The sequence below is a fragment of the Dermacentor albipictus genome, chromosome 8, assembly GCF_038994185.2.
Source record: "Dermacentor albipictus isolate Rhodes 1998 colony chromosome 8, USDA_Dalb.pri_finalv2, whole genome shotgun sequence".
Taxonomy (NCBI): domain Eukaryota; kingdom Metazoa; phylum Arthropoda; class Arachnida; order Ixodida; family Ixodidae; genus Dermacentor; species Dermacentor albipictus.
This window is the reverse complement of record NC_091828.1, coordinates 118,334,456-118,350,726: the sequence shown is the minus strand read 5'-3', so window position 1 is coordinate 118,350,726 and position 16,271 is coordinate 118,334,456. Positions and strand designations below refer to the sequence as shown.

General features: G+C 48.4%; 1 long non-coding RNA gene across 1 annotated transcript; it reads left to right on the top strand.

Moving 5' to 3' along the window:
* Positions 1-1,836: 1,836 nt before the first annotated feature.
* On the top strand, positions 1,837-5,357 carry LOC135910279 (uncharacterized). Its single transcript, XR_010566986.1, has 2 exons — positions 1,837-2,029; positions 4,923-5,357. It is a non-coding gene; the product is annotated as an uncharacterized lncRNA (long non-coding RNA).
* Positions 5,358-16,271: the final 10,914 nt, after the last annotated feature.

Sequence of the window (16,271 nt, the reverse complement as noted above, 5' to 3'; positions counted from 1 at the left end):
GTTCGCATAACCACTGAACTGTGTGCTGTAATGCTAGCTGCAAATGTGACAATAATCTCGTTGCTGTACTGCAACCTGCAGGTTGGCGACCTCACCTTGTTACCAACAAGCCATTGCCGGTTGTATATAGATGGATGACGGCGGGGAACGGCTTGGCTAGCTCGGTGCGATGACCCGCTACCGTAGGCTTGCCACAAAGTTGGAGGCGCTCCGGCGACGAAGCAAGCGACTCTCTACGTGACGCATGACTCCGAACCACGAACCAAAAATAAGTAATGACAACATTACCATCTTCGAAAATAGCCAAAGCTGATGTTTATTAGTAAACATGTACAGGTTCCTTGACTTCGCAGCGGCGAAAGAAAAAGCAAATTCGTACATAAATACACAGAGTCATTGAACCTGTGTGTCGTTCCTTAGTATGCAAATGGATTCGCCGAACAAGTGAAAAATGCTAAATATTAAGACAATTCGAAGGACACAAGGGCTTTTAGTTACGGATACAGACCAAGACGATAAAGAATGCCAAAATATCCCGGTGCATACAAGTTCTATTCACCAACTGAAAGATAAGAAGTGCCGGCATTTGGAACCAGTGGAGAGGTTGTTTAGTGACGCGTTTTTATATATTGACCAAGTCAAAGTCGGAAAAGGTATACACTATTCAGTGTTCTGTACAGAGAGAGAGAGAGAAAGAGAAGGGAGGAAGGAAACGCAGGGAGGTTAACCAGACTCAGTCCAGTTTGCTACCCTACACGTGGGGACGAACATGGTGGAGTGAATTTTTGACCATGCTAATGGGTATACTCACAAAATGAAATATGACAAAAATACTGGTGTATTCAAGGCGTGCGCATGTTTATGAGTTATACATTTGTGGTCTGTAGTCAGCTGGAGGCAAAAACACAGAACGTTTAGATATAGTCTTACAAACGTTAGGCAAATAAACATGGAAATGTCGACTCTAGTAAGCCCTGTGCATCTTTCTCGATATTGCAGTTGTGAGCATTGACGTGACTAATGATGAAAAATATGCACGTGTTTCAGAGTTCCATATAGAGTACATAGTTGTGCAGTTGTGCTCACTTGCAAGTTACAAACGAAAAGCCCGGTCATTTCTTACCACCTACAAGTTTGTTGGTCAGACAGTTAAAACCGCTAGTCAAGCAAAATATAAAAATATTGAGATAATTGAATTCAGTTCGTTTTGTTCCATATTGTGTAAATATGGGTGAAGGCGTGTGCTAGTTGATTATTCATAACTAAAACCACGTACAGCGCGAAGGGCCAGGACTAAGCGAGATGACAAAGACGGCGCTGTAACTGCTGTTTGTGACAGCGCAGTGCGTGTCCTCTCACTTAAATCTTGTCCTTCGTGCTGCACGCGGTTTTAATTTTGTAAACATCAATAGCATACTGTGCTAGGTACAGAACAGCGTTAGTATGCTGAAACGGACCCAGTTCCATTCGTGGACATCCATTGTTTTGCGACCGGTTCTGTACTATATATATGTTTTTATATATGTTATATGCTTTTTTTTCAGGTTTCAATGCCCAATATGAGAGCGCATTTTTTGTCAGGACGTCGCCATGGTTGGTAACACTCGATAAGCGCAAAACAAGGGTTAGTTGCGACAGCGACGATTTGCGATATCAGAAAGACGGTAGAAGACAGAAAACATCCAGAGATCCCGAGGCGCTATTCTAGGCAAGTATGTATGCACAATAGTTGCTGCCGATTTGAAAAAAAAAGAAACGAAAAAAAAATTCGACAAAAATAGGTTTTGCCCGTGCACATGGTCTGAATAGCTCATATATCCAATGAACGGTGTTACGAAAACGGTATACAGCTGCGAATTTCTTTCACATCGGCGCAAGATGCGAGAAGTAACAGCTGTGCTCACTCTTCTGTTACTCTTCTTTAGTAGAAAGCAAGTGTTTGTAGAAGGAGTTGAAGCTGATACTGGCGCCATCACATCCAACAGTACTGATGAACACTCCTTGCGTACAAATCAACTTCCGGAAAACCGTACGTAATGAACATTTTTTTTAGCAAAACGGCCACTTTTCTGTGGAGGTTAAGACGAGATGAGCCTCGCATAATTGTAAATATCTCCGGTTCTGAACCATCATTTCCTGAAACTGAGAAAAAAACCCCTCAGAACACGAGCAACTGCTACTGCACTGAAAGAGAATATAGGAAGTCTTATTTTTTTAGACGTGTATTTAGATTCACGAAATGCCGCGAGCTGGCTAATATTTTCCGTATTGCTAATCAGGGACATTTCAGGATGTCATCTTTATTTGCTTGTTCTATTCTGCCTGCACAAACGCACAATAATTTTCTTGGCATATAAAAAAAAACGCGCATGTCTTGCTCTAAAACCCTGCGTTTAATCATCGCTCCCGTTATGTCATCGGCACAGGTATTCCTTTTACGAATGATCGTCTGTTTACTCTTTGGACATCCTTTAACAAGCAGTATAAGTGCTGATAACAGCCTTACAAAATGCCATTCGGTTCATGAAGCTGCATCACTGATGAATACTCCACAAAGGCGCCCGTTCTGTCACATGGTTAAATTTTTTTAGATGACTGCAAACTCTAGTGGTAACTGCCCGACCATGATTTTCATTATGGTATTTTACAGCATAAAAACCTCATTTTTGTCTCATTAGATTGAAAAACATGCACTATCAGGGGAGTGCTAAAGGAAATGCGAAATCAATGATACAATCAGAAATGTAAAAAAAAAAAACAGCTCAATCTACGCAGTAGACAGCGCTACTCAACCCCTCTTCACTATAGCGTGGTGGCATCTTCTAGTAGTGGTCAGTCATTTTAACGCGATGACATTAAGGAGCCCGTGTAGCAGAAAATCCGACTTCCCAATGGATTTTCGAACCATGCATACCCAGGCCTTCCATGTGATGCAAGCAATTCACTGAACTAATTGAATTTCTCAAGCTAAAATGCGTAGAAAAACCGTAAACTACGACTGCGCACAACCTACAGATATGATAGCGCTCATACTGTAATTTGAATATCCTAGAAAACATAATTCTGCTACGCGAAAACTCCTACAAACCACTTCATACCCCCACCAGCGAGGTGTCCGCCATTTTCCGCCCGCCGGCGCGATCAGTTTCTTGGAGGCCACGGAGTAGCGCGCCCGGTTGCTTATATTAACTCCAGCTGGCGCTCGCCTGCGCCGCATCGCAGCCCTCGCAAGAGGCCGTGGTTCCACCACAAAGCTCGCCTTCATGCATAGCGTTCACGGCAAACATTTTCAGGTGAACTTTACGGATACACACGCTCCAGTTGTCGGGAAGCGTGAGGAGCAGTCAGCGATCTTTGAATGCTATCGCGTTCCACTCTTACCAGCGAAGTTTAACTCTTCGGTTACCGCGAGAAAGTGGTCCTTTTTATGGGTCTCGGGAAAAAATTATTTACGACTGTAACGAATGTTCCAACAGACATTGTAGCGTAGCATATTGTACATAATGAAACGCCCTTTGCAAAAATATACGTTGCCGAAGAAAACAATCTGTTAGGTAAAGTATGAAAATTCCAGAAATCGCCATTTTTGCTGCCAGTTGATGAAAACAACAACAAAAAACGATGTCTACAAAAACAATGATATCAAAGTAAATTCAGAACATAGATTTAAAAGATAAATAACCCAGCAATAGTGTCTGAAAAATAGCTGTTCAGTACACCACCGTTATGCGGATACAAAAAAGAAACTAAGGCCAGTTCGTCACTCATGCCGTGTGGTGAAGCAGTTCCTGGATTTTGTGAAGCGTAGATACGCTCCCGACTTGTCCCACAAAACGTCTGGCTTTTTGTTAAACTTCCCGGTCCTCGTAACGCATCTTGCAGTTCACCCTCTTCGGCATATTCTGAGGATGGCCCGATGAGAAGTCCAAGGAACGTACTTCACCAGTTCGTCTAGAGTCATGCACCTCTACCAGAACCAATCGCTCTCAGCGTAGCGTGGCAACGCTGAGAGCGATTTCAATAGCAAAATTTTAATAAAATGAAACTTTCACTTGATTTTGTCAAATAACTGGGAAGTGTTGCAAAGGGATGAGCGAAAACCGGCTTTGAGGCCATACTTTGTTAGCGCAAAGTTATTTCGTGTTTGTCCTTATAGTGTCTCTTGAAGCAGGCTTGTTGCGCACATGGCAAAGCTACGAGAAGAGGCTCTTTGAAAGTCTAAGGAAATGTAATTGATGGTCGCAGGTAGTATTGGTGAACTCGAAGGCCGTATGCTGATTTAGGCAGCAGAACGAAACGTGGACAAAGAGGCGTGCGCCCGTCTTATCGCGCATTATACTGTTGTTGTCTGCATGTCTAGGGGTGAAGGGGTCGCAATTCCTCGGGGGCAGCATTTATCATTTGGGGTAGTTTTTTTCGCGGGAAAAGTGGATGCGGTGGTAACGCACTATTTTAACAGCTAACTCAACATTTAGCCAGGCCTCTACAATTTGGAATTACAAGTTAGCACCGCCTGCGCCATCACTGAGACTGCGTCGCCTGTCACGCTCTTCATACAATTACGATGCCAACAGAGGCGTTATTCCGAAATTTGTGGTGAAGGATACCTAACTGATGCTGTGGAAAAATTATACATAACCCCGTAAAGAAACTGCTTGAAAGCAGCACCATAAGGGAAATTTGGAAAGAAGTCTACGAGGGAAGTTCTATTCCGTACGTCAGGATTATCCGGCTGTTTTGGAAATGTAAACGAAAGGCTGCAGCTCTCTCCCTAAAGAGTCCAAGGTTTCTTAAGATTGCTGAACCGTCACACAGCGTTAAGCTTCTGACCTTGCGTAACGACCTAAAAGCATTGTTCCATCGTGCAATTTGGAAGAAATGGTGCGGTTAGAAACTCTTAACCTCGTCCTTCTCGCATGCAGGCTGCCACTCGAAGTACGAGGCATACAGCCAGTGCAAGAGCAGCAGATGCGCCGAGTGGAAGTGCTCGTACCTCTACAAAGGATGGCCCCGACGCTGCACACGTGACTGCTTAGCCGGATGTTTTTGTCGGCACGGGTACTTCAGAAATACGGCCCGTCGTTGCGTATTAGGGTACCACTGCTTCAAGGAGCACAGTCTTTACGAGCCAAAACTCGGAGAGTAAAGCGTACTGTCTACACCATCGAGAGAGTCACTCACTTCAGTGGCAGTTGACTTCGGGCGAAATTGGGAAAAAGCAACCTTCTAGCGATTGTGAAAGTGGAGAAATAAAACCCATGTCGGGAAAATTGGGCATCGCCATCCCACAGTGGATTTGGAATTGTACTGACTTATATCTCTATGAATAAATATAATTTGATCATGTCACAAATGCGCATGTGTTCCGTGTGTGTGTGTGAGTGTGTGTCGATATGTCAATGTGTCAATTCTTCGTATGAAATACACAGAATGCGACACCATTTCAGGGACAAGAACAGCATTGCTTTTACTACATACTTCCGTTTTTTTTGCGCACACAAAGCTCACGGGCGTTGGTACACTCCCAAAAGGCATGCTCGGATTCCTAGCTACTGTATTCTATCAGTCGGAAACCGCCAGTACTTTCTCAGTCACCTGCCTTTATAACATGTCGCATTCACGACCTAAATAGTACCAGTAAAGACAAGGCACGCAGTGTGTCCGTCGCTATGTAATTCGCAATAGGCGGCTTCCACTCTTCTGAAGTCCCAGATGCAAGCGCAGACCGAAGGTAGACCAATCCATTAAACGAGAGTGCAGGAAGTTTCAGCACAAGGGACCCACTGTCTTGTAATGCTCAATTGAGGAATCTAACACTTGAGAGAGGAAAAGAAATTCGCAGGTGGGCATCATCCGCTTTTCCTTTTAGTGGCAGACCACACGGTTTATTGGAAAGACGTCGCAAATATTTGTATGGCTGTCAGGTTAATTTGCTGTATTTAAATTTTGCATTCTTTCTCCTACTAAATATTTTACGTCACCTAAATTCGAACTGGCATAATACGTAAGAAAGTGTTAAAGGATTAAGGGCAGCGTGCATGGGGATTGTACTTTAATGCGCGGTAATCTTTGTCAGATGCGCTGCCACGCAGACATATCTGATTATTGAGCTAGACCTGTTGTTGGGGAAGGGGGGGGGGGTACATGGTGAGGAGGGCGTTCATTTTCTTGCTGACCAGCGGACAATGTCACGTGCATAATTTGTTCGGCAAACGCGATAGTGGAAGCATCACAGTCGGGGCAATCTCCAATTGCGGTTTACTTTTGAGACAAGCCGAAGACTTCTAGAGAAGGCACGCATCCGAAAACCCGCTTCAGTCGGTTGGTGTGCCGTATCAACCGCGTAATTAGTACATGTCTTTAGGCACTGCCCTGATCAACTTTGTTATTCCGGTCCTGTCTAGACAGTTGGTGCGGTCTATTTTGGCATGTGTCAGCATCTTCCTCCTTTCCTTTCTAGAAGAAATTGGCTTCAATATTGTACGGTTCGCTTTCTTTGGTTTTCTTTGGGCTTGTTCATCTTCTGCAATTAGTGACAATACTTCATATGATTTTTAATAGTTTGTGTGCTTACTCATTTCTTTTACTGTATCATAGAGCTGTATCATTGTTTAAGCTAAATAACAACGCACATCCCTCAATACAATGCACAGTTTTCCTTTAGTACAACAAGCACATAAACCAGATAGTGCTTATTGCGCTTATTTTCATACTACTGTACTTTTCCTATTTTCTTGTATTATACATCTAAAGAAGTGCTACTGGATCCCTACAAGATGGAACCGTAAGTGTTTAAGCAATTGGAATTTTACCGTCTTAAACAATGGCAGGGAAGGAGATGCTCCTCACGAATAAATTGGCGTGAGTAAAATGCGTATTGAAGCGCAGCTCCAAGGCGCCCGTTCCTGCGACGAGCGTCGGCGTCGCTTGTAACCGACCCTGCCGCGCCCAACGCCGCATGGAAGATGCCTTACACCGTAGAAGGCTCCGATATCACCGCCGCGGAGTTATCCGACGGCACATGGACGGCGTTCGAGATGCAACGCCGCTACCGACGCCCATCTCCGCCTGAACCACAACCTGCCGGAGCCCAGACGCCGGCCACGACGCTGTCTGCCCCGAATGCGCGGCAACGCGGCCGCCCTCCACCGCCGACCAGAAAGCGCCCGCTTCCCCGCCTGCCCTCGGACGACCTCAAGATAGTCCTTCGCCCGCAGGGCACACTCAACCTCCACACCGTCGGCCCCGCCCGGCTGGCTGTTGCCATTTACGCAGCAGCCAACGTCGACCAACGCCTGGCAGTTACTGCCGACCAGGTTAGAATGCACCCCACTAACAACACAGTGACAGTGAGCACGCCTGACAGTGCTCGTGCAGTGTCTTACGCCAAGGTCCGCGCCATCACCATCGACACCACAGAAGTCCCTGTTGCCGCCTACGGCCCAGCCCCAGACAACTCCGTGCGAGGGATTCTGTACCGGGCTTACAGCTATGAAAGCGACGCCGAAATCTTCGCCGAGCTTCGGGCTCGCAATCCCGACATCCCTATCGTTGCTGCGCGGCGTATGGGCCAGACACGACACTTTGTCGTCACGTTTGCCAACACCAAGCTGCCCCGATACATGCGGTATTTGGGCTTCACTTTTGAGGTCTTCCCTTACAAGGGGCGCCCGGAGGCTTGTTTCAACTGTCGCAAGCTAGGTCACAGAACAGATGTGTGCCCACAACCGCGCCAACCCATTTGCCGCCGCTGCGGTGTGGCCCACGAACCTCAACCAGTCGGCCAACCACCCACTTGTCAAGCCACGTGCATCGTATGCAAAGGCCCACATCCCACCGGCAGTAGAAGCTGTAAATACCGTTTCGTGCCAACCAGCCGAGCTAAATCTTCCAAATCCTCCACGGACACTGAAACTGACCCCGGCACCTTGTCACGTGGCCATCAGTCTCGCTCTCGGAGCCGCGACCGCCAACAACGACCCCCAGGAAATGACGCTTTCCCACCACTGCGAAGCAGCGGCTCCAGTCACAACAGCCCTAGCCGCTCCCCATCGCGCTCTCGGGACTCCCGGGCAACCTCCCAGGTCGGGCCGGATACCAAGTCCACCAAACAGGTCGCGTGGAAGAGCCCTCCACCAGCCACAAGCCAACTGCCCGACCCCCAGGTAAGGGAACTGGCAGAAATGGTTAAGCAACTACAGCTACAGTTAGCACATGCAAATGCTAAAATTCATAGCCTTGAGTCTGCACAGGCGCACCCACAACCGCGGCCGCAGCAGGTGGCTCGCGCTCCCACCTCCGACTCCACCAATGACCCCAACATGGACACCGACCAGCCCAAGTGCAATAAGCGCAAGGCACCTCCCCTCTCCTCTACCTCTGACCTTGACGCAAAATTCGAAACTTTTGACGCCCGCTTATCTAAAATAAAGGACGTCCTAAAACGGCTGACCCCCACTATCGACCAGCTCATTGAAGGCTGCACTAAAATGGCAACCAATATTCACACCCTAACCGCACGCCTCGACCACCTCGCGGGCCCTCCGCAAACTGACGCCCTCACGACAACAAAGCCCACTCAGTCGCCTGGTGCGCTTCCCTCTACCGAGAGTGCAGCCGCGCGTGCGTCTGCTGGCGGTATTATCAAAACCGACGTAGCGTTTCCGCAGCGTCCCGAACCCTACAGGAAACGCGATGGCTAGCGCGCCCATCACAGTATGGCAGTGGAACTGCAGGGGCTTCAAGGCAAAGCGGAGAGCCTTGGAGTATACCCTGCAGGCCCAGCCATTTACACCCCACATTATAGCCCTCCAGGAAACATACACCGACACAAAACTAGCCAGCTATACTGCTTACAACCAATCGGTGGCGCCGGATCTCCGCCCGAGCACCGCCATCCTTGTACACCGCAACCTCACCGCCAATCAACTCGATCTTGACTACCCCGAAGTCCCACACACTTTCGTGCAGGTCCTTCCAAACAGCCGAACCGAATCCCCACTCAACATCTTAAACGTGTACAGCCCCCCAAGTGACAAGAACAGTTGGAACACAGACAGTGGAATGTGAAAAGAACCAGAAGGCACACACACCACCAAAAATGACATCAACCACCATGCAAACAGACACAATGGCAACAGACAACAGAAAACCCACCACCGAAGTCTACACACAGACCCCCACACGCCTGCCTGCACACACACAAACTCAAACAGAGACCGAGATCGAATTAAGCCAGGCATACGATAATAAACCGGCCGAACGGAAAAACACCCCACGCAAATCTGCCCGCAAGAAGACAAGTAAATGACAGACATCGCAAATCAATAATTCCTCAATGCCACGAAGCACCGAATTCCTACAGGCTAGAAAACTTACCAAAAAACATGTGAGCTACACCTCCCATCTGAAAACCTACACAAGCTGCACCGAGTAAAATATAATTCCTAAAGGCCTAACACTCAAGGCTGTACCAGCTCTAGGAACACTCCCACCACACCATCGCGCAAACTGGCAAACAACATTACATAATGCCTCACTTTCAATTTTGAATATCCTCAAAGAACACTGCGAAGAGCAAATCGAAACTTTTAACCACAGACTTAGGAACATAACCCTGACACCAGATGAGAAGAGAGATTTAGAACATTACGGCGAAAAACAATCTAGAAAATTGGTTCAAAAACAAAGGAAAAAAGCAAATTTTAATCAAAAAACAACCTTCCAGCCAAACAGCCACCACACCCAGACAAGAGGGACCTCGAGCTTAGAAGGACCAGACAGAAAGGAAATTTCCACAGAACTAAACCGCTCCAATGTTATAGACATTTCTAAAACATTAAGTCAAAAAGAAATAGCCGTACTCAGCAAGGGCTTAAACTTTTGCCCCACGAACAACACAATAAATGAATTCGAGCTTCACAAGGACCTCTCAGAATTCTCCCGACGAATGCGTATCCGACACTTTTTTGCAGACACACCAGACACCGGCACGACACCACTTAGAGCCCAATCCACTTGGACTCCCGAACCAGAACAAGCCATAGAACTTGACATATACCTTAAAACTATCACTAAAGAAATTATAAGCCAATCCAAGACATCTAAGCGACCTAAAAACATAACTGCGTCGGAGAGTCATATCATTTCAAATCTGAGCTGCCGGAATGACATTGTTATTAAGGAAGCAGATAAGGGTGGAAGTATAGTTATTTGGCCAATAGAAAAATACAAGCACGAGGCTTACAGACAACTAAACAACCCAGAACATTACCGCAAACTAGATAACGATCCGACATTGTCCTATACAGTGACAATTACCAACAGGCTGAAATCACTTTTGGCTGATGAATTGATAACACCATCAGAATACAAATTTCTTAAACCAAGCAACAAAACTGCCGGACGTTTTTACCTCCTTCCGAAAATTCATAAAATTCCATCCGCTGAACTATACACTGCTATTATCCCAGGCCGTCCGATAGTATCAAACAACAACACCCCGACAGAGAACATCTCCACATTCCTTAACCACTACCTTGGTAACTTGCCGAAAACACTTCCGTCATGTGTACAAGATACGCCCCACCTGCTGAGAATTGTAGAAGACATTAATACTAAAGGCACACTACCCCACAACACAATTCTCGCAACACTAGACGTCACGGCGCTGTACACCAACATTCCAATCCCTGATGGTTTATCTTCGATAAAACAAACGCTGTCTAAACACAGTGCACAACACTCTACTGAAGTTTACCTGTCTCTCCTTGAATTAGTTCTCACACATAACTACTTCGAATTTGAAGAGAGTTACTACCTACAGATACATGGTACAAGCATGGGTACGCCTTTTGCACCAACCTACGCGAACATATTTATGGGGATTCTAGAAACAGATTTCCTATCGCGCTGCACTACCAAGCCCCACACATACCTACGATACACAGACGACATACTCATAATCTGGGGACAGGGCCAAGACAGTCTAGATAAATATGTATCCTTTCTAAATTCTGTTCACCCAACAATAAAATTCACATCAGAATCCTCAACTGAGCGCATAAACTTTCTGGACACAACAATATACATTGACAATGGTGAACTAAAGACAACGCTGTATAGGAAACCTTTCGACAAACAACAGTACCTAGAATATACCAGCCACCATCCCAGACATTGCAAACAAGGCATCTTTAAAGGCCAAGCCACACGACTACGTCGCATTTGCGTTGAAAACCAAGACTACATAGATAGACTCGATCACCTTAAAGAAACGCTATCAAACAGGAACCACCCAAACAGTGACCTTCAAACAGCTTACATCGCTGCAACCAAACTTGATCGAGCCGAGGTCCTCAAGCCCCGCCCGAAGATCACAAGAACAACAACGCCTCTTCTTACTACTAAATTCTCAAACGCACTCCCAAACGTGAATAACATCCTAAGCAAATACTACCCGATTCTCACCAGCAACCAGAAACTTAAGAAGATTTTTCCCGACCCTCCCAGAGTAGCCTACAGACGCAACACTAATTTTAAAGATGTTCTTGTGCACGCCAAACTACAGAAAAAGAAGAAGTTGGGAACCAATCCCTGTGGTCGCCCCAGGTGCTCTACATGCAAACACATTCAATCCACTACTACAGTAAAAAGTACAGCGTCGAATTACACACACAAAGTAACTTCGGCTTTCACCTGCACATCAAGCAATGTAGTCTACTGTCTAGAATGCGCCGCTTGTAGCAAACAATACATAGGTGAGACCGGACAACAAATCAATACAAGACTCAATGGTCACCGCGCGGACAGAAAACACAATTTACCCAAAGCAGTAGCCAGCCACTTTAATGAACATGGACATATGTTTGACAAAGCAAGGCTCTATATACTACAAACAAATTTCCGTTCCCCTCGCGAAAGGAAGTACACGGAATCATACCTCATACACAAGTTTAATTGCCTACACCCGACAGGAATTAATTTGGCACGCGGCAACTTAGAATCTTTAAAAGCTGTAACTTAAATCTGAAACTCTCATATCATCAACCAATACACAAAACACATTAGGCCACCAGCCAACTTTTATTCTTAACCTCACCTACTCTTTCATTTCGGAGGAAAAAAAGGGGAGAGGGGGAGAGAGGAAGAAAAGAAAAAGGAAAAAAAAATTTACTGCCTACTACTCAATTTAATGCACTCTTTCAGGATTTTACGTCTATACCAAGTGTACGATCCCCTTCTTCCATGTACACTTGCCCGCGCCCGCTTCTGCACGCGTCGCCCTCCTGTTTGCTATACCGATTTCGCCCCCCCTTCCCCCTCACCCCTTTTTCAGTCTTTTTTTTTTGAAACCCCCTCGACAACACATTCCGAAGTCAATATGCCTTTTTCGGCGCCTCAACCATCGCCTTCTGGATGCCGCCGTAACGACACCTACGTTAAGCGCGTGGGGCAGTGCCCCTTGAAAGACCATGCCGCTGCCTTTCAATCACCCCACACATTGCACCGCAGACTCCCCGTCGCCACCTTAACTATTTCAAAATTACTCGACCTATTGCTTGACCGGCCGTTCTAATGCCTCAAAAACATGCCGCCAACGACTCCCCCGGATTACCTCCTAACCTTTCGCATCCCCAACACGCTCCCAAGCCCCCGTATTTCTTAAAGATTTCATTTTTCTCTTTCTTTTTCTTTCACCCCCCCCCCTTTGTTGTGTCTTGGTACGGACCTGGCACCCCCCTACTTTTTTTTTCCTTCTTTTCACCTTTTTTCTGCTTCTATTTCTTTTCTTTCCTCCCCGCGTGCCCACTCTCACGCTCTTGTCCCTTCGTCTTGAGAATGAGGCTCACAGACGTCGGACGACAGCGCCTGTTCCCTCTTGTAATCTCTCTCTTTAAAACCAGCCGCCGGCGACAACACCCGCACGTGACGTCACTGCACTAACCCTTTAAAACTAACACGCCGAGGATGACGAGGCCGCCTTTGACGAAGATAGGTCCACCTATCGAAACGTTGGCCAGCCTGTCTGAGGTACTTCAACCCTGTTTAAAAAAGTTTATACCAGAGCACTAATGTAGCCACTCTCCTCCGCAAGGCGTGTGCGATCGCGCGGAACGAGATGCTACTTATAGTGGGTGACTTTAACGCACCACACGCCGAGTGGGGCTACCCCAGCAGAGCCTGCGGTCGTAAAGGAGCCAAGGTTTGGGACACTGCGCAGACACTGGCTCTGACGCTCCTCCTCGACCCCGAACGGCCCACCCGTATCGGTAACAGCATCACGAAAGACAGCTGCCCCGACCTCACTTTCGCCCGCAACATCCCAGATGCGCGCTGGGACAATCTCGGTATGAACATAGGTAGCGATCACTATGTTCTCAGCACTACGTTCACAGCCACACACAGCAAGGGCCCTCGCCGCACATTCAAACACACCAACTGGGATGCTTTCCGGTACGTACGAACTCAGCGTCCGCAAAGCCCCATAGACGACCTCAACACATGGACAGATACTCTGCTCCGCGACGCAGCCAACGCCACCTCCACAGTCACCCAGGAGGAGGGTGGCCCCACCCCAGATGCTAAACTCATGCATATGTGGGAGGCCCAGCGCAGCCTCCACGCTCGCTGGCTCCGACGCAAACACAACCGCCCTCTCAAGCTTCGCCTCGCTCGCCTAGAACGAGAGATCGAAGCCTACTCCACCAAACTTAGTCAGGAACAGTGGTATCAGACTTGCGACCGACTCGATGGGCAGTTGGGATGCAAGAACACATGGTTTCTGCTCAAGCACTTGCTTGATCCGACCCACACCAAGTCAGCATCACAAAAGAATCTCAACCGCGTCATACACGCGTTTCCAGGTACGAACCAGGAACTCCTCGCTACCTTGAAAGACAAATACATAAACACCTCCACCGACATTCCCACCCCCTTAAATTACAAAGGCTCCCAGAACCCAGACATGGACAGAGACATCACGGCGTCGGAAGTCCGCGCCGCTCTCAACCGCATCAAGACCACCGCGGCCGCCGGCGATGACCATATTACCAACAAAATGCTCCGCAACCTGGACGACCAGTCGGTCGCAGCACTTGCGGACCTTTTCAACCACCACTGGCATGAAGGTCGCCTTCCAGACTCCTGGAAGCATGCCAAGGTAATCTTCATACCCAAACCAGGCAAACGACTCGATATGGGCAACCTGCGGCCCATCTCGCTCACGTCTTGCCTGGGGAAGGTTATGGAGCACGTAGTTCTGAACAGACTCCACACTCACGCAGACAAGGAGAATCTCCTCCCCCCCACGATGTTTGGGTTCCGGGCTGGACTCTCTGCCCAAGACATCATGTGGCAGATACAACACGACATACTCGACCCGGGTCCCATCCGGGCGACACGCACCATTCTCGGCCTCGACGTCAGTAAAGCGTTCGACAACGTGTCGCACGCTTCTATACTGACCAACCTCTCACAGATGAATGTAGGCACTCGCACCTACAACTACATTGCCAACTTTCTTTACAACCGCACTGCTGAACTCCACATTGGAGACCTCTGCAGTGACAAAGTCACCATGGGCACCCGGGGAACACCACAGGGAGCTGTTTTGTCCCCGTTCCTATTCAACATTACTATGCGGGGCCTTCCCACACTTCTCGACACCATACCCCACATTAAGCACTCAATATACGCCGACGATATTACCCTCTGGACAAACACTGGCTCGGACGGGGAGATACAAGATTCACTTCAACAGGCAATCGACACCGTCCACACTTACGTACAGGCAAACGGTCTCGTTTGTTCGCCCACCAAGTCTGAACTGTTAGTTATACGAGACAGACGTGTTCGCCGACCCGTCCCCGACCCTCAAGAGCCAATCACGCTTCACATTGCCACCCACCCCATAGACCCCGTACAGACCATCCGCGTGTTAGGCATGCTGGTTCAGAACAACACGCAGAACTCGGAAGCCATCCAACGCCTCCGAACCACAGCCCACCAAATCAACGGCCTAATCCGCCGCATTGCCACTCGCCGCAGGGGAATGCGGGAGACCGACCTCTGCCGCCTCACACAAGCCTACCTCATTAGTAGGATCGTCTACACATACCCTTATTACCACCTCCGCCGCAAAGACGAAGAGGCAGTAAATAGCATCATCCGCTCGGCGTACAAGGCGGCAATGGGACTGCCCCAGTCCGCCAGCACACAGCGTCTCCTTCAGCTTGGAGTATACAACACCCTCACAGAGCTGATAGAGGCACACAAGACTGCACAGGTACACCGTCTTTCTCGCGCCGAACACGGTCGTTACATTCTTAATCGTCTTAATATCAACCCTACAGGTGACATCCACCCCACTGCTCCCCTCCCGACTGGAGTCTTCAGTCGGCTAGTCATCAGACCCATGGCCAAGAACATGCTACCCGGCCGTCACGATAGGCGCCGCCAACTGAGGGCACAAGCCTTAGACGTCACCTACTCCGCCGATGAACATGCCATGTACGTGGACGCGGCGAAATGCGACTGTAACACATACGTAGCCTGCGTAGCGACGCCAACCACCACTCTCATCAGTGTCGCTACAGTGCGCACACACTCCTCCACCGCTGCCGAAGAGGTTGCGATCGCGCTAGCCATCGCGGATCCCCGCACAAGCACGGTTCTCAGTGACTCTAAACAAGCCATCCAAAATTTCTCAAAAAACTCACTCTGTCTCCCCGCCGCACACATCCTCCGCGGTTGCACTCTCGACAGAACTATAAGCTTAGTGTGGGTACCTGCTCACGCGGGGAACTCTGGGAACGAAGGGGTCGACCGTTTAGCCCGAGGCCTAACTAACCGGGCGGCCGGCCCCTCGAACCCAGATGCGCTCGCAGAGGCCCCCAAATCCTACGCTGAAATTACAAACTTCTATAAGGAGACGAGACGCGTGTACCCGCCTCCCCACCCCGACCTCGAACGAGCGCAAGCCACCATGCTTCGCAGACTGCAGACCGATTCAATACTCAGTCATTCTAGACTTTATTTAATCACTGGAGGGGATTATGACCCCGTCTGCACTAAGTGCGACCATGGAGTGTTCGCCACTCGGGCACACATTCTCTGGGGATGCGAGGGTAACCCTCCCCCACGATCATTACTGCCAGTTCCCTCCGAAGAGGGTTGGAACCAGCTGCTGACAAGGCAAGACAAGAAAACGCAACTCGCACTCGTTTCGTGGGCCCAAGACGTCGCCCCCACCTGGGAGCCACACTAGGCCT